The following is a 24,305-nucleotide window of genomic DNA, read 5'->3' on the forward strand; positions in this document are numbered from 1 at the left end:
TTCCTGCTCTTTCCATTTGGCAGTTCCATATCTATCCAAACAGGGAGACTAGAATTTCCTTGAATTTCTATGAATCTATTTTGTGAGTTTGAGTTGTTCTTTGCTAGCACAGTTCAAATGCACGTGATAAAAAAAGACAAGTTTGCAAAATCATGGAAGTGTTAGCTGACCAGTTCCCAAGTCTGGAAGCTTGAGGGTTCACTTAACATTGTGCTTTAATTTCATTATCAAAGAGCAGCAATGTAGTGACCATGTCCTAATGTTTAACAATATTTTAGCCAAGAGCTTTCCTACAGCTTCTTATAAACGATGGGCTTTAAAGGAGGCTGTTACACAGCAGATTTTGCTTGCAAACGTGTACTGCTTCCATCAGATTCTCAAAGGAACCCATGAGCCAAAAGCACTTTAAAAAAATAAAAGCTGCTCTAGGATCTTAGAGTGACAGAAGGAAGTATGAAAATTAATTTGCACTGGAGGAGTTTCAAATCCAGTTAGGGAGCCAGACTTAATGCAGCAGCTGATACCATGGGAGAACCATGAAAGGAAAATATATTAAATAGCTTCATTTCGTGGTGAGTCTACAGGAGTCCACAAAAAGGGGGAGAGTGAGCAGCAGAGAAGGCTTCCTGGAAGAGGTGAGACTCAACATCCCTCTATTCTCCTAACTTGGGGGTCTTATGCAGACACATTAGTGCTGGGCACAGAAAGTAGATGATGGTTTGATTCTTCCATGGAAGGTTTGTCATTTCAGGAAGGTGAACTCAAGAGTTTATAAGTATTTCTAACCATCTATGCTAACCATGCTTTTTTAAAAGGCTGATAGAACAAAACTGACAATGCTTTTAAATAATGAATTTTTATTTCTGCTTTCTTCCTCCACTTATAAATTGACTTTTAAAAAAATGAAGGTGGTTTCAGTGAACCACCCCTTATCTCAGGCCTTACTGTCTCCACCAACTTGTCACTCTCAATGAATACCAAAGGGGCAGGCTCATTTTACCAATCCCTAAACAAAAAGTCTTCTGGAATGCAAATTTACGAAAAGAGACTGCATGCCCAAGTATTTGAAGAATTTTAAACACTTTTGCATTCTCTGAGCTACTCTCCCTTTCACTGGCAGGAATAAATGTATAGAGCCCATACCATGAAAATACAACTATCTTCTTTAGATGGTATGGCTATATTGTCTGTCATCTTCACTGAGCTTCCGGTTTTACCATTCTGATAAGAGACTTAGTACTTTATTGACTCCACAGGAAATGTTCTCACACACAATACTTGAAATACATAATTTTGAGAGTAAAGTGATTATGCCCCAAAAAGTAGAAATAAAAACTTCTTGGTGGATTATGGGTTATGGTTGGGAGCTTCAGCCCTTACCTGCTTTTCCTTAGCCAAAACACTTCCTTTAAATGTATGTTTTTGAGAGACTGCTGAATAGATGTCAATAGCAAATAAAAATTACCTTAATCTTCATTTAGAAATAAGCACCAATTGAAATGGAACTCAAATTAATGAACTGAAATGCAAGATTCTTCTAACCAGAGACTGTCCAGTTGCTACACTGTTGATGGGAATTGCTTGATTTCTGTGGATTATCTAATTTTTGTCCAATTTACTGATACAGAGAGGCAATCATTGAATGATCAGGAACAAGCAATTATTACTTAGTGCATGGTGAAAATACATTGTTAAACCCAGTAGTAAACAGTGTCAGAGTGTTGGGATTATTTCTACCTGCAAAGCTTGCATGGGGACCCGTTTACCATTTCATGAGTGTTAGTCATCTGCTCCTTCTCTTTGAGATCTGACTTGTCTGAACCTTTGAATTACTTGGGACACTTAAAAATACTAATGCTTGGGTCTCAAACGCAGAGATCTTGACTTAAGGGTCTGGGGTGAAGCCTGGGACCTAGGAATTTTAAAACCTTCCCAGGTGATTTTAAACCACTGTTTTTGATCCAATCCTGTGCCTGCACTGTGTTAACTTCTGTTCCAGCTGATAATGGATAAGAGGCTTTCTGGTTAAGTTTTAAAATGTCTCAATTTCAAGGCCTTCTTCTGGTAAATGTGTTATATCTAAAAGCAAGCCTGGTCCCCCTACCTGTCTTACCTTCATCTTCCTCCTCAATTCATTCATTGAGCATTCATGTGCCAGAGACTATGCAGTTTCAGATTCCTGACTACACACATAGCTCCTGACCACTCCTCAAGCCCCACTCTTCTTTAAAATGCCTAAGCTTTTCAAGGCAGTATCAAGCTCCTTTCTACCCCTGAAATTTGCTGCCTGCTCCGCCTTTTCCTGGCAATGATTCTATCCATATTTCTAATCACATCTTGACTTTGAAAACATTTTCATTTTAATAAATAAATAATAAGGAAAAATTTTTCTAATAAAGGATTTTTGTATTGTCGTGGTAATAATTAGTATTGGCTTGGCACCAAGTGAAGAAATTTGGTGCCCCTCTACTAGTTAAATGAGGTAGTACTTAGAAGACGTTTTAGAAATTTGCAACCCAAAATTAAGCAATCAGTTCTCTTTCCTTTGCAAGAAGAAATGATGATGATCTTTCTGCCCTGAAAATTATTTTAGTATTAGGGCTCTGTATTCAAAATAAAGGAGATAAAGCTATGTACCAAAAGGTGTTAAGACAGGAACTATAGATGATTTGTGAGAAATCTGCTTCTAGGGATCAAATACCATGCCCTTAACTCAAGAATATCTAGTTCACCAGCATGAGTGACTGAGGTGTCTGATGCTAACAAGTTTTACTAAAAATTAACATATGAACCTAGACTGGCATGTATTTTATATTTTTAATGAGCTGAATGACATCCTATTATAAGCTTATGAATGTTTCCACCATTTAAATATTGGTGAAATAGGTTTAAATACATTGGAATTGCTTATTAAAATTATCGTGATCCTTTTGTTCTTTTTAAGATTACAATTATGATTTTAACAACTACTATATACTCAAAATAGAAAAGTCAAAAAGTCAGCAAAGTACAAAACAAGAATTACTTGTAATAATACCTTCACCCAAGTCAACCACTGTTAACATTTTAGACTGAGTCCTTCATTCATTGAAAGTAGATAGAGATAGATAGATGATAGATAGATAGATAGATAGATAGATAGATAGATAGATAGATAGATAGATAGATAGATGGATGGATGGATAGATAGATAGATAGATAGATAGATAGATAGATAGATAGATAGATAGATAGCCACAAATAGAGATTTTCTATAGAACAGGTTAATAATGTACATAGAATTTAATATCCAGGCACTGTTTAAAAAGGCTATGTCAGTCTTTCAGACTTCAAAACTTCACCTGTACCTGTTCTCATATTATTAAAGTGTAATAACTGGATGAACCGACCAGTTATACAAATGCTCTGAATGCTGAGATAACATGCAAATAAACCTTACATATCAATGTGTGAAAACCGGACAGACCACACAGTTTAAAAAAGGAAGTACACTCTGCAAAGCTAACTTGCACATTCACTGTCCGAGTTACAGCATTCTCAGGGTCGCCGTATGCCAAGCACATCAACTCTTAAAAAAAAAAATGGTAAGTAATAGATTTTATGACTCTCCTCCGTCTCCTGGAGAACATCTAATCTTCTTCATGTAGAGCAGAGAAGGGTGGGGGCGCTTCACGGGCACATCCTCCAATTCTTTGGAATTTTTGCTTGACCCACTGTTGTTCATTTGCTAAAAGCTGCTGAGTCTTTACTATGCCAGTTGAGAGATTGTGGCTTCAGGAGTTCCTTTTTCTGCTTTGAGCCTTCAGAATAGAGGAAGAGCTATGCCTTACAGAAGGAAAATGACATTGTTTGTCTTTGCCTCTTAAGATAACTGGGTGCCAGAACCAGTAATGTAGTCAAGTTTCTTACTATGAACATTTTGGAACCCAGAAGAGAACTCCATGATAAATGTTGGGCGACATCGCTGATGAGTGCCACTTTGACAACACAGTGGATTTTATGAAAGTAGCTCTTTTATTGTAAAAATATTTTTTATTATTTTAATTAAGAGAAGCAAACTCAGTCCAAATAGTCCAAACCTTAGGGACAGGTTATGTTTCCAAAGTTGATGGAAAGTCATTATATGGAACACACTTAAAATAGTGACTGGGTTCCCAGTTGTACCATAAAAACTAGCTTAACCCATAATCAAGCTGAACTACAGTGTTAATATTCTGCTACATCTTTTTTTTTATTATTATTATTTCTGTGTAAAACTTGGCTGTGTTCGTATACATGTGGTGTTCTTATGCTCCCAGAATCTAGAAGAGAGCCAACTTTCTATCCCACACTTCCCCTCCCTTACTCCCCTGCCCCTGGAAAACTGGAGATTGGTTATCCCTTCTCTGCAATGGAGATTACTGCCTTTGCCAGTCCCTGAAGAGAGGTGAGAAGAGAGGGACTGAGACAGTGACTCCTACAGGTACTCACTTGGGGGAGGCAGTGGGCTACAGGGATTGGAATAAAGAGAGCAAAGGGTTCGTGGCGTGTGTTTGTAGTCCGGAAGCTCCTGAGCCAGAATGGGGAAAGCGCAGAGGTAGAGAGAGTGCAGCACTGCCATGGAGGAAAGACGGAGGAGAAGAGATGGGGTCAGAGCTGCAGAGTCATAGGGGAGAGGAATGCGCAGCGGTGGAGGAAACCGCAGCAAACGGGCCCTCCCTTCAGCTGTCCTTGTAGAGGAAGGAAGGGTACCTGTCAAGGCAGGAATTACAAGCCCCTCTAATGTTTCTAAACTGGGTCTTTAGGTCCAGGATTCTTCAAAATAAGCTTTACCTGAATTACTGATATTCTTTTCAAAAATAAAAGAGGGCACTGTGGTTTATAGTTATTTGTATTTTCTTAGGGGAAACAGGATGATAATAACAGGAAAAAAAAAAGAAGGAAAGTTTAACTGGATAGCATGTGTTTGGTATATTACATAAGCAATGTTTTCTTAAGAGATTACCATCTTCTTTTTTCAAAAGTAACACATATTATTAAACAAAATTTCTCAGCAATGTAGATAAGCAGAAATGATAGATAGGCAGAAATGAAACTATATATATTTTCTATAGGTCTATCACCCAGGAGGCAATCATTGTTAAGGCAATAATTTTTAAGTTTATTTTATAAATACAATTTTCTGTATGTGTTATCATACTTTATAAACTATTTTCTTACCTGCTTTATTTAAAGTATCTTGAATAATAACTGAGTTATGATGTCATTTTTAATGATGAATCATTTTTAATGACTGCATGGTAATCTATAACTTATTTTCCATCAGTTCCATATAGTTGGATATTTAGATTGTTTCTTATTTCATTTTTCTTTTCATGGTAATATAGGCAAGACTGTCACAAGCATTCTTTTACATACATTTATGAAAATACTGATTATTTTCTATTGGCAGAACTCCTACAAGAATCGCTTAGTGAACAAATAGATATATTCGAGACTTTTAACACAAGTTAGCCTCTTGTTAAACAATGTATTTTGAAGTTTACTAACTATATATAGTGGCATGGTGAATGAATTTCCAAGTTGCAATTACAGTATTTACATGCCTACTTTTGTTGCATGTCAAGATTATACTTAAAGAGAAAACAGATTCCCCTTCATTTCTCTCTCCCCAACATTGCTTCTCACATTTCCATGACACATTGCAGAGAGGCACATAGCAAATTAAAGGAGAGAAAACTCTTCCTACTTTTTCTCCTTGAAAAACATAATAGTACAGTCAAAAGGCCATATTCCTGACTCTTATGCTTTGCTAATTAGTTATTTTGCTTATTAGTTGTTTATGTTTTTCACAGGTCAGTTAAGTTTTGGGCTTGTTTCCTTATCCAACATTGATGTTGATGACAGCAACTATCCCACAGGGTTGTTATGCAGAGTAAATAAGATTGCAATTATAAAGCACCTATTACAGTGCAGGTACCAGCCAGACACTGAAGGAATGTTGGTTCCCTTCCTTCCAGCCTTAAATAAATAATTTCCTAAATAGGCATAAAGATTGCGTGTGGACAGAGGAGGAGAATAATACTGGCAGTTAACATTTGTGAGCCCTGACATACAACATTTCACAAAATCCGCTAACAAGCCTTACAAATACTTACTGCTATTACTTTACTTTCCAGCTGAGACAGCTGAGTCTTGGGAAGGGTAAGTCGCATGCTCTCAGTTCACATAGCTGCTAAATACTGGGACTGGAATTTGAGTACAATTTTGTCTGATCTCAGAGTCTGAGATTTATACATTATGCTGTAGCCAAGAAAAAGCAGGTACAGAGGAAACAACAGGGTGGTCCCAGATAAACCCAGGACTGGCTTTTAGGAGGGTGAGGGGCTAGGCTGGTGACCACCCCTGTTAGACTTGGAAATCAGCTGTCGTAGCCGCTTTTGCTGTTGCCACTATGAATTGTCCTATTTTCAGAATGCTTACTTTCTTGATTTCTGGCAAAGCCCACTGGATGGGAGAGTAAAGGGGTCCCTGGCTTCTGGGCTGTGCACCCCAGTGTTCAGAAAGGGGGACTAAATCATCACCCACTCCAAGCTCACCTGCTGTGTTACTGGTGTGACTGACCCTGCCTCCTCCAACTCTAACTTATTGGTAGGGGAACTGTGGAAACTTGTGGGAAGGAGACACAAGAATATTTGGGGTTTTGTGAAAACAAGCACATCAGCTATTTAGACTGATAATTTTAGCCACATGGTGGCAAGGAGAGCTGGCTTCCAGGCCAGCCCCCTGTAGCCTCCAGTGGGTCCCTGACCCAGTTTCTCCAACTCCCTCTCAAGCTGCTCAGTAAAGGTACAGAATTGGCCTAGGATTTTGGCAGCGTTCTTTATGATTCCATATTTTAGAAGTGAAAGGACATGACATTACGATTCTACTTCTCAAACCTTAGCCCCTGAGGAAATTAACTTAATCAGCAACCTTAGATGAATCAGCTCACTTCATAGTCCTAAAATGGAAATAATTGAATGATGCCTGCCCACAAAACAACTATTTTTGGGTACATTTCAATTTATTGAATTTTCTGGAATAAAAGGAGGCACATATATCTCATGTATACATTTGTGTATGTTCATGGTGAGCGAGGAGAAAAGTCTGTTAGGAATTAACTTAGAAGGTTCTAAGAAATGAAGTAAAAACTGGTCTTCAGGTTTTTGTTAGTTTGTTTCTGTCCTTTCACTCGCCTTGTAGTTCACATGTGAGTTACACAGGAGGAGCAAGAAGACGGGCCGAACGGCACAGGTGAGGGCCTGGCTTCCTAGAGTTCACGCCTTGTGCAGTGGGTCTGGCGTTTTGCTTGCTTCCACATCGCCTGGAGGTCAGGGATGGGGCCTAAGAATTTGCGTTTCTAGTCCCCACATGCTGCTGATGGTGGTGATCCCAGCATGTGGAGAACCGCTGCTCTGTGGAAATGAAGGATCTAAAGCTAATCCATTAAATAAGTAACATACCTTAGCATGACCTCTGAAGGAGGAAAAGAAGAAGCTGGGATAAAGCATATAAAGGAGACATCCTCTGTAAATAGGGGCCTGGGCTCTGATGAGGTGATACTTAAACTGAAGCAGTTTTTCTCCCCTCTGCTGCTACGTCAGACCTCCTCTTAGGGCCCCAACTAACACCAGCTAAACGGGAACCTGGTGGTGGGAGGCGGAGCCCAGTGAGACTGAGAATTGCTGCTCCCAAGAGTGAGAATGGGCTGGGCAAAGGGAAAGTGACCGAAAGACCCCGTCAGGCAGAGCAAAGGGCAGGTGGGGTAGATCTGAGGCAGAGGGGAGCCTGGGCCTGCAGGAGGACCAGGTGGCTGGAGGATAGAGCAAGAGGAAAGAGAGTGGCCCGAGGCGGATTTAAGAAACAGACAGCAGCCACATGATTGCTGGGCCTTGACAAAAGATTTCAATTGTTATTGTATTAAGGGCAGCAGTCCTTAGAGGCCCCGCGCAGAGGAGCGAGTGCCCTTATCTGATTTACGCGTTGAGAGTAGGGCCGTTTCTGAAGTGACGTGGGTCCTTTACCGACAGCCTTGACCACAGCTTGGGGCTTAAATATTGACTATTTCTCCCTCATCCTTCAAAATTGGGGCCCCCAATTTGAACATAGCTAAATTAGAGGATAAGGGTAGGGTTTCTTAGGGGATCGGGTTTGGAGAACTTCAGAGAACTTGAGTGTCTGCAGTAGGGTTCCAGTTAAGAACTGGTGTCCCAGTGTAGTAAATCAGAGGGCGCAGAACTGAGCTAGAAGGATCCCTCTGAGACCGGGTCCCAGCTAACCGCTTTCACAGAGAGAGTGATGCTTGCCTTTATCATGTAAGCTGGAGGGGTCTTGCATCCCAGATGCTGTGGGAATATCCCCTCATGGAAATCATTCACCTCCCAGCTTCCCCTACCCCCATTCCCTGGCCCATTCATATTCTCCCCTTGTGTGAAAGGGACTGCCTACCTGCTGTGGCAAGATCTAGCCCAATGAATCAAAAAAACAAAAACAAAAACAAACAAAAAACTTTGTGCTCTGATAAGCAAGTTTTAAGCCAAGGATGAGAGGTTCAAATTCTAGATGTCCTTTATCCACATTTCAATGTGTGTAAGGAGGAAATGAGAGCTATTCGATGAGAGCACAGCTTAGCATACACTAAACGCGTGTGCCCTTGCTCTTGACGTAAGTGAGTGTGGGGCTCCGGCTCTTGATTTGGTGACTTCGGGATCGCTTCCGTAATTACTGGAGGCGCCCTTTTTTTTTCATCTTTCATCTGCCCTTTCTTTCCTCTGATGTGCTCCTGTTTTGAAAATATTATGGTATGTTATGAAACAAATAATACAATAAATGCTCACATACTCACTACCCAGATTTCATGCATATTGCCATTTTTTCATAATTGGCCATTTTGTCATCTGTTAAGATAATAAAAAAGGCAAAGCTGAAGGTCTCTTTTTGTCTTTCCCAGTCCCGTGCTCCTCCCTGCAACAGAAGAGGAACACCTGCCCGAAAGCTGCATCTTGCCTTCCCAGACATGTTTTTATATTTTTATTTCATCTGCCTCTATCCATAAAATAACATACAGTACTTTTTGCCTGATTTCTTTTTAAGGATTTCTGCATTTGCCTTTTTTCACTCCATATTGTTATGTTTTTAAGATATAACCGTGTGGACATATGCGACTCTGGTTCAATCTATGGAATTGCTGTGTGATTATACTGCAATCATTCATCTGTTCTCCAACATTCACTTTTCTCATTTTTCAATTCTGAACAGTACTAGAATGAATATTCTCTCATATCATGGTATGAAACACTTCAAGCTTATTGAGTGCTAGCAAATCTTTCTCTCATCATTGTAACAATTTGCCTCTCACTAGCCTTGTATGAGAGTTGCCATTTCTCTACATCATCCCTAAAACTTGGTATTGTCAGGTTTATCGATAGGGTTCTGAGAATTTGTTTTAGGTAAAACTCTACTTCGTCGTTTTAATTTGCCTGATTACTATTAAGATATAACATGTTTTCATAACTTTACTGACTGTTCAGACTAGATCTTCTGTAAATTCTCCTCATGTGCTTTGCCAATTTTCTTATAGGTTACCATGTCACATTGACTTATAAGAAATCCTTATATAATTATAGGCATTAATTATGTGTGAGTTACATGCAAAGCAAATTTTATGCTCCCAATCTATGGCTTCTTTTCTACTTTATTTTTGGTGTCTCTTTTCTACACATAAGTTTTAAGGGTTAATGCTGTTAAATTTAAAAATAAGCCTTTTATCATTTCTACTTTTGATGTCTTTTCAAAGAAGTTATTCCCCACCCCCAAATATTAAAGCTGTTTTCCTAACCTTTCCTCTAAATGTTTTAAAGATACGATTTCCATGTTTAGGCCTTTAATCTTCAGGATTTTACTTATATTTGTGATGTGAGGTAGGCATCTAATATATTCCCATATGGACAGCCAATTTAGTTGTGTTTATTTAGTCTTTTCTTTTCCCCTACCACTTTCTAATGCCTCCTCATCATCTGTCCCTCTCCCACATAATGTGTGACTCGGCTTCTAGGCTCCTGGTTCTGTCGTACTGGTCGATATATTTCATAAAACTCAGGGTTTATCATTGTTTCTTATATCAGTAAGACATAAGAGTAACTTCTGTTCTGGATTCATTTATCTTCTTACCCAAGTATATATGCTCTTGCCTATTGTCTAATAATTTCTACACTTATTATTTCTATTATTATTCTTCCAAACACAACAAGGACTTAAATACATTATAATTACCTATTTAATACAATCATCTAACCCTATTCTATTTCTAATTCTTAAAACTTATTGGAAGAGGTGTATGTCACTTTCACTCACATTTAATTGGCCAGAATAAGTCACACATGGTCATGCAGGACAGAAATGTAAGGAAGTATTTTGCTCTAGCATTCAGAATAATGGCAAAGATGGGTGCCCATTTGGAAAAAGATTAATATATACTATAATGTATATTGATCTTTGTATGACCGAAAACTTCATTTTGACTTCATTTTAATTGATGGTCTAGCTGTGTATAAATATTCTAAATTAATAGTTACTTTTCCTGAAGATGTGGTACATATACACAATGGAATATTATTCAGCCATAAGAAGAAAACAAATCCTACCATTTGCCACAACATGGATAGAGCTAGAGGGTTATTTCATGCTCAGTGAAATAAGCCAGGCAGAAAAAGACAAGTACCAAATGATTTCACTCATTTGTGGAGTATAACAACAAAGCAAAACTGAAGGAATAAAACAGCACACTCAGAGTCCAAGAAGAGAGTAATGGTTACCAAAGGGAAAGGTGGGTAGAGAAAGAGGGAGAAGAGGATGAAGGGACATTATGATTAGCACACATAATATAGGGGGGGGCATGGGGAAGGCAGAATAGCATGGAGAAGACAAGTAGTGACTCTATAGCATCTTACTATGCTGATGGACAGGGACTGCAGTGGAGTGGTGGGGGGACTTGATAATATGGGTGAATGTTGTAACCACAATACTGCTCATGTGAAACCTTCATAAGATTGTATATCAATGATACCTTAAAAAAATATTTATTTTTCCCTAGCACTTTCAAGACTTACTCCTTTGGCTTCTGACTTCCATTGTTGCTGATATAAGGGTTCTGTCAAATCTAATTGTTGTTCTCTGTAGGTGAAATTCTATCATTCGGTTTAAGATGTTTATTTATCTTTATGTTCTGTACCTTTACTATGTATCATTGAGATGTGAATTCATTTTTGTTTATCCTGGTTGGTATTCAGAGTGTCATTTTAAAGCTGAGGTCTGCAACATTTCTGTAGAGTCGGGTAGTAAATATTTTAGGCTTTGTAGTCCCTGTGGTCTCTGTTACCACTATTCAGCTCTATCATTAGAACAGGAAAACAGCCATAAGCAATGCATAAACAAATGGGTATGGCTGTGTTCCAATAAAACTTTATTTATAAAAACAGGTGGCAGGCTAAATTTGGTCCATAGGCTATCATTTCTTGATCTAAAGCCTAATAACATTCTTCAGTTCTGCAAAATTATTAGCTATTATTTCCTCAGAAACTATTACTCTACCATTTTCTCCTTCCTAGGTTTTTTTTTTTTTTTGGTCTACAGTTCTTATGAGATAAAAGTCAGTCTCAAGCTATCCTCCATGATTTTAATTGCTCTTCTACATGGTCTTCCTATAATGGAGTCTAAATCAGTTTACCAACTTCATCTTTTAATTCACTAAGTTTTCCTTTGTCTGTGTCTAAGGTGACCAGTTGTGTCAGTTTGCCCAGTGCTTTCCCAGTTTTAGCATTAAAATACCATGTCCTGGAAACCGTTCAGTCCAGACAGACTAGGATACTTTTTCACCTTCTCTGTGTCCAATCCAGATTTTATCCCATATACTGAGTTTTTGTTTCATTCAGTTTTTATTTTCAATTTTTTGAATTTTTTTTCTATAACCACTTGTTCTTGCCTAATGTCTACTTTTGTTTCAGGTATTCTTATACTCTCCTACAGATATTTTTCATTTATTTGTTTCTTGACGAATCCTGACTTTTAAAAATCATTTTCAGTTTGTTCTATTACTTTAATCTAATTTGAGGTAAACCCATCTTTCAATTCTTAATTTTATTGGGTTTTTATTTTTTTTTAATAGTCTTCTTCTCATATTTGGAATTTTGTGGCAGGAACCCACTTTTGAGGTTTTGTTGGCTGGTTAGTTTTCTCTTTCTGCCTGCCTTCTCTCACTGACTTCTTCCTGAAGACCCCAGCCTGGAACCAGGACTACATGGAGAGCTGCAAGATCCAGGCCCACAGTAATATGGCACATTGAGCACTGTCATTACTAAGCCAGCTGGCACCACGGCCCGGGTCCTGGCTGTGGGGTTCTGAGAGCCCAGGGCCATGTCAGCGTCAGCTCTTCTGTGTGTTGTAGGACGCTCAGCGTGATCACTGGCAGGAGCCCTCTACCTTTCTCTGTGACAACATAATAGCATTTCCAGGTCCAAACCCATGCTCTATCACTCTATTAAAATCACTCACAGTTAAGAACTGCTGGCCCATCACAAGGCAATTCTCCGCAGGAAGTCATTTGGTCTCTTTCTCATGGTGCTGGTGCTAAAGATGGAAAAAAGCCTATTTGCACTGCCCTAGGTTTCAAAGAGCGACCCTAGCTTAAGTTTTCAAGTTACCCTGTAGAAGTTAGACTAACAAATGCTCCCATAGCCTGAACCAATGGCCCACTCTGCCAGCCCTCCATCTCACTCACTGACTTGTGTTTCTCTTCTGTTTCTGATAAGGAAAGTTCTTTCTTTAAATTTTCTCATTTCATACTCTACCCGTCACTGACATGTGGTTTGGTCTACCAGAGAGCCACAGAATTGACTTTACTGACCAGAAGTCGATTCCTCTCTTTATCTCTTTTCTTTTACTTCCCTTTAGTTTCATAGCTTTCCTTTTGCTTTTCTCCCCTCATCCTTGATCAGTGGTTTTGGGTAGACCAACAAAGTGGAGGAAACATGTCGGCATCGGGGTTGGTGAGATACTGGGGGGATCAGTCCAGTTTCCTCCAGGCCTCCTTCACCCATCTTCGCCACCATCCCAAACTACTAAGACAGTGGCTCTCAAAGTAGGTTCCCTTAACAAGCCAGCATGAGCATTACCTGGAGACTTAATAGAAATTCTTGGACTCCATCTAAGATTGAGACTGTGTGGGAAGTTCCGGGAGTGGGATCTAGCCACGTGCTTATTAACAAGCCCTCCAAGTGATTCTGATGTGTGGTAAAATTTGATATCCCCTGTACTAAGAATTAGCTCGAGAGGTGTGGATCAGTGGTTTTCAACCTGGCTGCATCTTGCATTTGTCTGTTCAACTTTAAAATACCCAGCTGCACAAACCCCACCTCCAGATATTCACCTGGGTGGGGCTCAGGTACTTTTTTCTTTTAAACTCCCCAAATGATTCAAATATCCAAAGTTTGCTTTAGTTATTCATTTACTGCTTAACGCTTTTGATGATCACTTATGCCAACTCTTACCCAGTGTTTTGGGAATTCTAAGTGGAAGTTGGTAAACTCTTAGTTAACAAAATTTTAAATGAATCTGGTCTGGAGTTGCACTTCCTGGATTTGAAGCTCCATGCTGCCCATTATCAGCTATGTGACTCTGAACCATTTATCTTCTCTGTGCCACAGTCTTCCCATATGTGAAAAGGGATGAATTACTATACCTACGTTCTAGGATTGTGATTACAGAGGTTTATATATGAATGTCTTCAGGATTATGCCTTTCACACAGCAAAAAACTACACAAAATTTTTCTGAAATATTTATCTTGTAAGTAAAACATGCAAAGAACCTGCAAAACAAACTTAATTCAAAATAACTGCTTTGAGAATGGAAGTTTTTTAAACCATGTAAAGACTGCTTCTCTTTTTTTGCATTGGAAATTTTAGCTTTATAAGACCCAGCTTTTCCCCCAAATGCCATATGCTCTTTAAAAATATTGATTCAATAAAAATTAACTTTCTTCATTAAAGTTTTCAGAATTTTACTATACGCCTTTTAAAACCAGCTAGTGGAATTGTAAAATTAGAGCTCAGAATCACTATTCTATAGTCATATTTGAGCTACAAAAACTGATAAACCAACAATAAATTCAACCCTTATGTAACTCCTGGCAGAGATCAAAAGACGTGAAGTTGAAATAAACATCTGCTGAATTTGATCTATGACAGACATTTAGTTGAAAGAATTCATTGAAATCTAGTAAAACCACTTTAATAGACAGGCATTTGGGAGGTTTAACTTACATACATACATTTTTATTTGTCAATTTATGGACATAGTCCCAAAGAACTACTAGCAATTTTACTCATTACAACTTTGAAAGAAAAGTAGTTGAGTTTAATTTATCACAGGAGAACATTCACCCGAGAGAAGCTAATTTTATCACATGTACCCACAACTGCATGAGACAGCATTTCAGGGCTGGGTGGAGCTTTTTAAATAGCAGAACATAGCTACCCAAACAAAACCGGGCTGAGATACACAGTGTTGGAAGTAGTTACCTGGGGGAGGGAGGTAGTTTCCAAACTACTTATTGTTAATTATCAAACAAAGAAACACTGTGAAGGTGGAATTGTTATAAATTCTAATTTCTAAGCAGAGTCCACCCCGTCTACTGAGTATACATACCATAGATGGTTTTAATTCTCAGTAGGATGTAGAAGTTAGCCACCTTGAGCAAGCATCTATTGAATATGCTAAGCAGGGTAAAGACAGGGAGAAGTTCTAGAAAGTAGCCAGAATCACCATGTCTTGATGGATAATGCAGCAAGAAAACCCAGAAATAAATTCCACACAACTTGACTCTTCTCTATCCCCATTTTTCTCACTGTTCTTCCATTCCAAGTGGTAAATCCTTCTATTTAATGTATAAACCACACACATACATACAGAAATATCTGCCAGCACATGCTTGAGAAATGATGCTGTACCTACGCTTTGATCAGTGAGAAAATTCATTTCTCTGTTTTTTGGGTTCATTACAGTCAATCCATGGAAGGAATATTGCCTTCTCAGCAAGTAACTTGCAAAACATAGAAACATACCACATCTTTGCAATTGTAATATCTGTGCTACAATTTCCATTGTTAAGCTCTGTATTTAATGGAAAGGCTGTATCAATGCTGCATCCACAAATACTTCTAAAGAAAGATAAATACTTTTTTTAAAAGCTAAATACTTTTTTAAAGGAAGATTCTATTTAACATTGTATTATTTCAGTTATTCTAATAAACTTGTATCTTTAAGTGTCCTAGACTCACAAGGCAAACAGGAGAGATGTTTACAATAAAAGGCTCTTGGAACCATAGGCTATGGCTGGACTGTATATTCTGTTATTCTGTTTTCTCAAGCTCTCTGGGTAGCTCTGCTTCTCCTTGTTGCCTCCCCACATGGAGGCTGGATCAGTCTCCATTATCAGATCCACTTGATTATCTCCCATGAAATACCCACGTTTTATGTTACCTGCTTGGTTCCTGGAAACATTGGAGCTGGTGACCCCAGATCAGAAAATTTCCCTTTCTGGCTTTAGTATTCTAGAGTTGAGTAAATGACACAGTACTGGATATATAAAAAGAGTCAGGGGGAAGGTTTGGTAGGCAGCTGATTCTGGACATGTTTGAATTGGAAACCGTGTCTAGGTATAGGAAACAAGATCATTTAAATACATAACAAACTTCTGGTTGTTTCTGGACTAGTCTTGAGTGTGTGTATGTGCAGAGGGAATGGGGGAATGTTTAAAATTTAGTATCAAATATAATATTGATGTCTGCAACTTACTTTGATGTGCATCAAAAAGCAAAGTTGAATGATGTGATAAAGGAAAAGCAGGAATCAAAAAATGCCAACAATTGTAGGATCTAGGTCAGGGTGTAGTGATGTTCCCTTTCAACTTCAGTTTCAACTTCTGGTTATGCTTGCAATTTCTTAAGTAGAAAAAGTGTGGGGGTCGGTCTAAGTGTCAAATAGACTGGGCAACTAGAGTTGTGAATTTTAGTACAATACTCCATTTTCTGTATTTATAACCAGTGCCTCTGTTCATCCACAAGATAGCAAAAAACATTTTCCCCTCTAAATGTAAATATCTTTGTCATGTTTCCCTCTTGTAAAAATGGGATTCATGACGATGTTAATTTTTTTCAAAGAAATACAGGAAAATGTGGAGAAAGCAAAAACCCCACCATCTGAAGGAAACAGTTAACATTTTAGTAATTATTTTTCCAGACATGTCACTAGAGTGTGAGACCTTTTTATACGCCTCTTGTAGCTGTACTTGTGCTACTTCTCCTCCGCTTTCCACTCCACCGGGCCCGCTCTGGCACTTCCTTTAATACGTGCCTCCAATTCTCTTCCTTCAAGAAAGCTTCCATTTTTCATTCAGGCACTTCCCTTTATCCCCCTTGACCTGCCTGCCTTCAGCCTCTCTCTTGTCAACGCCTTGAAATTTTCATTAAGCACCTTTAACGTTCAAATGTATTTTCTCCCCAATTATTTTGCATTCCACCATATTATCTTGCATACCCCAAGCCATCAATATGTATTTACTATTGGACTCATAAATTTATAAGAGCCTAATATAATTGAAGCAAAACTATCCTTCTAACTTAATAAGTTAGTACACAGTTTAAAAGCAAATTCTCGCTCTAGATAAAAATGAGGCTATCCAGGCCAATCCATTTCTGTTAAATTATGGGAAATACAGAGATTATAATTATAACACAGAGAATTTTTATTTCAGAAAATATAAGCCAATTTCAGCTCGTGTAGTTTTCTCTTGAATTTTGTCCTTGTCATTTCCCTAAGGTTCATTATGAGAAATTGGCATAGTCTATGAAGAATAGGAAGGTTCTGGGCTCCCCGGACAGGTATGGCAGTGTTTGGGCGTTTTTATTTCATCTGAATGAAACTAGATTTGGTTCTTTAAAAAGTGAAAAGAAGTATTCTTACTAATATTTGAAAGGTAGCTTTAATACATCTACTTCAAGTAGTTTCCATTACTTCCAAGGCTGCGTCAGTCTTTCTTCACTGTAAATTTTATAAATGGTTTCCTAATTTTATAGAAATATCTTCCTTATTCTTATTGTATCGCCTTTCAGGGAACCTCAAAGAATAGATTCATAGGCTAGATAATTTGGGCAATAAAAGGTGTTCTTTTCTTTATGAATAGAAAAGTGGATCATTTCTATCTTTCTCCTTTTAGTATAGTACTTACTGTCTTGAGCTATATCTAGATTCAAATCACTTTTCATACTTTGTGTTTGAGAAATAAGGAATATAATAATAACAGCTAACATTTGACCTTGGAAGTGCTTCCTATCAACCAGACACTGTTGTGTTTTGAATTTCATTAAAATTCTAACAACAACCGAGGGAAAAGTACTACTTTTACTCCATTTTATGTATCTGGAAACCAAAGGAGAAAGAGGTTAAAGCAATTAGCAGCCAACAAGTACATGTTAAAGCCAAGATCCAAACCCAAACTGGCTCCAGAGCATATGCCTAAGCCATTCCACTTGGCTGACTCTCTGGGGTGCACGGAAATGGGACTACACTCTTCTATAGGTAGGGGCCTGTGGGGATCTGGTTTCTTACACTGAATAGGAGTCTACCGAGATCTCTCTATGTGAGTGTTACTAGGTTATTAGTACCAGATTATTAAACTGTGTTAATTTGACTGACTCAATGATCTCTTTTAAGAGATATTCTCTGACCTTTTTTAAAAAAATCAAGGTGAATTTATGCTGATTTCTGCTTCTTTGTTCTCTTGTACACAATAGATTTTTTTTCTTTTTGTGTGTGCTATACAGAAATATTAAAGGAAATCTAAAAAGAGAAACAATCCACAGTCATAGCTGTTTTCCTTTATATCAAATGACCATTCAATCTTTATCTATGAGTACATCCATATTATTATTTTACATAATTGTCATAGCACTTTCCAATTAAGGTTAATTCATGAGCATTCTCCCATGTTGCTACGTGCTGTTCATAATCCTTTTATAACTAACACATTCCATGAGTTAAGATAGCATAGTTTACTTATGTATTTTGGTTGCTGCTAAGATTTTTCCAATTAATAAAATTGCAGTAAATATTTTCATGCATATAATTGATAGTTCTTTTCTTTCTTTGGATGATTTCCTTAAAGTCCTACAAGTGATAAAAGAAATTAATGTTTTTCTTACTTGATTGGATATATACACAGACAGAATAGGATTTTTAATATTTTCTAGTTGGCCATTTAATAAATGAAGCAATATTAAGGAACCATTTTAAATTAATGTCCTTTCACTGTTGTTGAATTGAATATTCTGTTACATTAGGTTGATATTTAAATTTCCTATCACATAGGGTTTATGGATGTGGGGAACTTATCAACTGACATCTATTGATGTGATATTCTCCCATGTAAATTCTCAATTTAGAATATATTAAATTTTGATCCCAGTTAAACAAATACTTTACACACTTTGTTTTCTGTTTTATTTTATTGCTCTTTGTTGTTGCATGACAGGTTTTTCTTCTTTATATTAGTTGGTCTCATCCATTGTAGTTTCTTTAAAAACCAGCACACTTTTGGATGATATTACAGTCCATACTTTGCTGATTTTCCTTCTTAACTCTACAGTCTATTTGGAATTTATTCTGACTTGAGGAAGGAATTAAATATGAAGTTAAAATAATATCTATATAGATACCCTTTTCCCATTTTTGTTATTTTTATATTATCCTATACTTTGCCTCTCTTCTGAGCCATTTATATCTTATTTTTATAATATCATACCTTTTTAGTTATTATCTTATAATATAATATTTAATAGAGCTAATCCCCCTCATCCCTTCCATCATTGCTTCTCTTTTTCACACTGTTCGTTGATTTCCTTAACCATGTTTTTTCTAAGTAAAGTTCATAATTCTTTAAAAATTCCAGTTGTGATTCCGATCTTGATTCCTTTAGAATAAAAAAAAAAAAAAAGACAGTATATAGAGTCTAGCTTTCCTTTTTAGCATTGCTCTGTATAGAGTTCAATTTACTTTCACACTTTGCACTTTAGAGATTTTTCCCACCCACTCACTTAGCCTTACATACTCTGAGGATGACATTTCAGGTCAGGGCATAGAGAACAGTCCACACAGAGAACTGTCAGCCTCTACCTGTTAAAGCTGTAATCTAACCAGTGAGCCAGTTGGTCACTGGGGATGAAAGAGTTCCTCACTTCATTTTTGTTGTTATTGTTATTATGTGTTATTGTCATTCAATTTCACTTTTCCCTCAATGTGCTTTCTAGAGGTAAAATTACTTTAAAGTGCTCAGAAATGTGTGTTCCTCAGATTTTCATGCACTAAGCAATTCTTTCAGAAATAAATACTAATTTTTATTCCTTCAAGAAATAATATTGAAAACCACACGCATGTTTTTGTTAGTTTTTCCTTGTTTTTAAGACAAAATTTTAAACAAATCATGCAACATTTGAGCAAGATATATTCATCCACTAGGCATGTAAAATATTTTCCTAATATAAACCTCTTCAAAGATGGCTATAAATCATTTGGCACTCCTCCATTAAAGGGATGACTAATCCTCTGACCATTAAACTGTGAAATAGAACATTCCCAAATCACATGATTCCATCTTAAAGCTGTTACTACTTAGCTTATCAAGGTGGCTTCAGGATAAAACATATCTGTGTATCAAGAGTGATCATTACATAAATCTCTCAGGTCTGCTGTCTTAAGAAGTCCACAGGTTTTGTTTTCACATACCCTAAAATCAGAACTCTTAATTATTTTAAGAGGTTATCTAGTCACTTTACCACACTTACAGCATAGAGCTCACCCAAGAAGTTGGATTCCCTCAGGGCTGACCAGACAAGATCTCATCTCCCCTCTGTCTCAAAACAGAGTGATGGATGGACCATATCATTTACAAGGTGAGATTCAAAGGACCCAAATCATTTCCCTGCTTTTAAGTAACCCTAACATTTAACACCAAAAGAACCCAAAACATGAAAAGTCATAGCTATCACTCCACTTAGTCATATTCAACAAAAGGAGGTTCCAGACTATCTGGTGGTGATTTATTTTTGGGTTTGTTTTGTTTTATGAAATCTATTCTGAGTAACATTCCAAAACTGTCTCTTAATTATTAAACTCAGTGGAATCTTGCTAGTCTTCTCACTGGCGTTTGAATATTTTCCCTCAATTTCTGCAATATCATTCTCCCCTGGTTCTCCTCCCTATGTCTGTAACAATTTCTCCTTAGCTCACTTTGAACCTCTACCTCCCATTTTGGTAACACATGAGGTACCATCTCTGTCATGATCTCACTCTGCCTACCCTCCCTGGGTATTTCATGTTATTCTCAGGGGTTCAACTAATACCCCTCTGCTGATGATGCACAAGTCTGGCACCTCAAATGCCACCTGACCCAAACTGAAGTCATCATGTTTTCCCAAAATCTGTTCTTCCTGCTTATATTCCATAACTCAGTGAGTGTAGCCACCATTTCTACCCAGTCATCCAGGCCTTACACTTCAATGTCATTTTATAGTTCTCCATTGCCATCAGTGCTCTGCCAACTGACTTTAAAGTACATAGACATTCCCTTCTGTCCAACCATATTTAGCAGCATAAATTCAGAATTCAGGCCCTTGTCTTCTTTGACCATCATTACTCTGCTCTTAGAATGGTCTTTCTAAAGCACACATCTAATTATGCAAATTTCTGTCTTTAAACCTTGAAGGTAGCTCCTAAAAACCTAGTTCAGGGTCAGCAAATGAGTTTAGGAGCCAAATCCTGCCCATTGCTAGCTTTTACAAATAAAGTGTTACTGGAACACAGCCACACTTGTTCATTTATATACTGTCTATGACTGATCTCCTTCTCAAATAGTAGAGTTGTATAGTTTCAGCAAAGATTATGTGGTCCCAAGAACTGAAAATATTTAAGGCTTTGCCTTTACAGGAAAAGTTTGCTGATGCATGGCCTAGCAGATAGTCTGAACTGCATGGTGTGACATGTAAGACCTCCATTCTTTGTCTGCAACCTCTATCTCCAGGCTTAGCTCTTACTACACACATGCTCTTGAGCCTTAGACTGCAGCAGAGCTTATCCACTTGCAATTTCCCAGTACCAGTAGACATTTTTGTGATAAAGGAGATGTTGTGCACCTGCACAGTGCAGTGCTGTAGTCACTAGCCACACACGGCTACTGAGCACTTAAAATGTGACTAGCACAACTAAAGAGCTAAATTTTTTATTTGATTTTAATTGGAATAAATTTAAACTTAAGTGTGATTGGTGGCTACCACATTGGATAGTGCTGGGCTAGGCCGTCATCAACAAGAGCATCTTTGTTCATTCTAAGCAGAATATTCAGTTTATTTAGAATACCCTGTGCATCTGGAAAACACTCACATTTCTTATTTTTTTTTATTAAGGTATCATTGATATACACTCTTATGGAGGTTTCACATGAAAAACAAAGCGGTTACTGCATTTACCCATATTATCAAATACCCGCAATACCCCATTGCAGTCACTATCTATCAGTGTAGTAAGATGCCACAGAGTCACTCACTACTTGTCTTCTCTGGAAACACTCATATTTCAACAGTGAACTTAAGGGTCACCTTTTCTAAGGAGACCTTTCTAACTCCTAAGTCCATGTCTCCCCCAAAAGAACTGAGAATCCTCTTTTTGTGCCCTCACTGAGCCATCATATTACCAGGAAAACTTTTTTTTTACTCTGCTTCGTCTCCTCCTACTAGAACAGCAGTCCCTGAATGCAGATCTTTGTGCAATCTGTCTCTGCTTAAAAACCCCTTAATCCAGTTCCTGGTTTGAGCCAGTTTAATTAATATTAGTCAAACAGATTGACTAAGTCACATTCAAACCTTTTTCAACATGCAAGTGTCTCTCCTTCATTTATAGTTCTTTGACAAATGAAGAATGACCACTCTCACAAGCGCAAAAATATCCTAGTAACCCCTCTCCCTGCCCACCCCACATTAGATGTTGGCTTCTCTCTGGGAAAAATAACTGATTACAATCCCCTTGGCAATCTGATTTTGTTCACACATTTTAAAGTTCACTTTCATAATAGCATCTTTGAGACCAAGAGTCAAAAATGCCACATTCTTCCAAAAGTACTAAAGAGGAACCCATGAGCATTCTGCCAAACCTCCTGTTGGCCTCTGGGAAATTTGTTAACTCTGCCTTTTGAGAACACACTGATTACTTGGGCTCATGTAAACTCTTAGCTACTGCAGCTAATTCGTTTTGTGTTTAGTTGTAACAACTTTAATATTACCTGTACTAAGGCTAATAGAGAACTCTATGGTTTGAGTTTTCTATAGATATGAACCCAGTTTGTTGAAGTGGGTGTGTGGCACAAATAACAATCAATAGTCCCTAAAGGGAGGAGCCAGAAAGTGTTGATGTCAGTTCTGAGAACGTTTGAGAATTTAGGCCAGTCAGGTGCATTTCGAAGTCAGCCAAGAATCTATAACTACACATGTTTACAGGGTTCAGAGTATCAGAGCAAAGCTTCAATACACTTCCCTTTTAAGTTCCAACTTAAATATTGACAGTTTTTAGGAGTTCTTTTTTGCCTGCGTAGAATTAAGAGCTCTTTAAGACAAGTCACATCAAGATGCTTTACATTTTCTCAAAGCTGACATGTTTTAAATGGTTGAAGTTTAAAGTCAGATAATTTTCATCCACTCAAGTGATTTTTTAATGAACTAACATCTTATTATACTCTACTATTTTATCCCCATAGGATCAGAAATATAAAGAAAGAAGGATAAAATAATTGATGATGAGGACTGATTTATCTATCAGATCACTTCTCTTTCATCTTCCTACCAAGTAGTCAGTGTTGTGCATACACACCACTGTCTGATCATCTGTCTAATGGATTCACACACCAGTTAGGAGCAGTCCCAGAGCCAATCTGCATGCAAATCCAAGTTCTAGCTGTGCTAACTGCTTCATCTTGGACAAGCTGCTTCCTCTTGGTGGCCCCGTTCCCCCCTTAATAAAATGGGGGCAATGACATCCTCTCCCTTGTAGGTGCTGATGCAAATCAAGTGAGCCAATATTGAAGGAAAGCATTTAGTACTGTGTCTACCCAGAATAGGTGCAAATGGAATGTCTGCTATTTTATTTGGGTTCTTTAAAATGTTTCAATCCTCAGTGCAAACGCTTTCAAAACCTTAGCTGAAAAGCAAAAAGACTTGAATCCCTTCAAAATGATTTTAAAGGGTTCAAAATTCTTATTTAAAAAAAAAAAAGCCCAATAACCTACTTTCCAACAATACTTAGAAATGTCTGGACTTCTTTGGGTATATGGGAGAAGGAAAAGGACCAAATACCAACAATGAATGTGACACAGAGGCTTTGAGGCTGGGAAACTGTTTACTGCTGTGGAATGCTTCCCCATCTCCTGACCCATCCAGAAAGTGGCCCAGGAGTGGGGAATGATGTTCCTCTTGGCCACCTGCGCAACCAAAGAAGCTTGCTTTGACTTTTTTCTGTGCTTCTGGACCAATTTCCTAAGACCTCAGAAGATGGAAAACAAGCTCTCTAAAAAAATATACCCAGAGCTTGGAAAAAGAATATTGACAAGGGATCGAACTTCCAAAAGTTGATCAGTACAAACTTTTTTAAAAGCATAGCATGGTGCTGGCATCTACTAGATGCTCAACGAGTGTTTGGTGAATGAAGTTCGCTAAAATTAACCATAGTTATTTTACCTCCTCATGTAATATATTTTAAAATGGTGAACTGTTACAGTTGACATATGAAGAAAAATGTCTATAAGTACATTTCTAAAGTAAGAAATGTCTAGATATAAATGATATTTTATAGAAGTTATATTTCTATCCTTTTATTTGGGGAGACTTTCCTTTTTAAGTCATAATCCTTACTATTTCAGGTACTAAACTGGAGAGAGGCATCTAATTTCCTGAATTGTGCCAAAACTATGAGTTTTTATCCTTTTTATATGTAATGAGCAATTGTGGAATAAGAGCTTAAGGCAAATAGAATATTGGACTCCATTTGTAAATACAAACAAGATTTTGTCTCACATCAGAATTATGTGAAGATAAATTTCTCATCCATATGTTATATAATGCTGGAAAACATTATTAATTATGCAGAACCAAATAAAGATAAATGAAACAGAAAATCTTCTAAATATTTCAA

General features: G+C 37.6%; 1 protein-coding gene across 2 annotated transcripts in view; it reads left to right on the forward strand.

Annotated features, from left to right (window-relative positions):
* Positions 1-481: 481 nt before the first annotated feature.
* FYB1 (FYN binding protein 1) overlaps positions 482-24,305 on the forward strand; it is a 146,202-nt gene continuing 122,378 nt past the window's right edge. Inside the window, exon 1 of one of the 2 annotated variants that reach the window (XM_057495588.1) lies at positions 482-635. The gene's annotated coding sequence lies outside the window, so the exon portion shown is untranslated. Of the gene's footprint in view, positions 636-3,383; positions 4,463-24,305 lie in introns of those variants that run through there. The other variant, XM_057495583.1, reaches the window with a different exon arrangement.

This window comes from Manis pentadactyla, chromosome 2 (assembly GCF_030020395.1).
Source record: "Manis pentadactyla isolate mManPen7 chromosome 2, mManPen7.hap1, whole genome shotgun sequence".
Lineage (NCBI taxonomy): Eukaryota > Metazoa > Chordata > Mammalia > Pholidota > Manidae > Manis > Manis pentadactyla.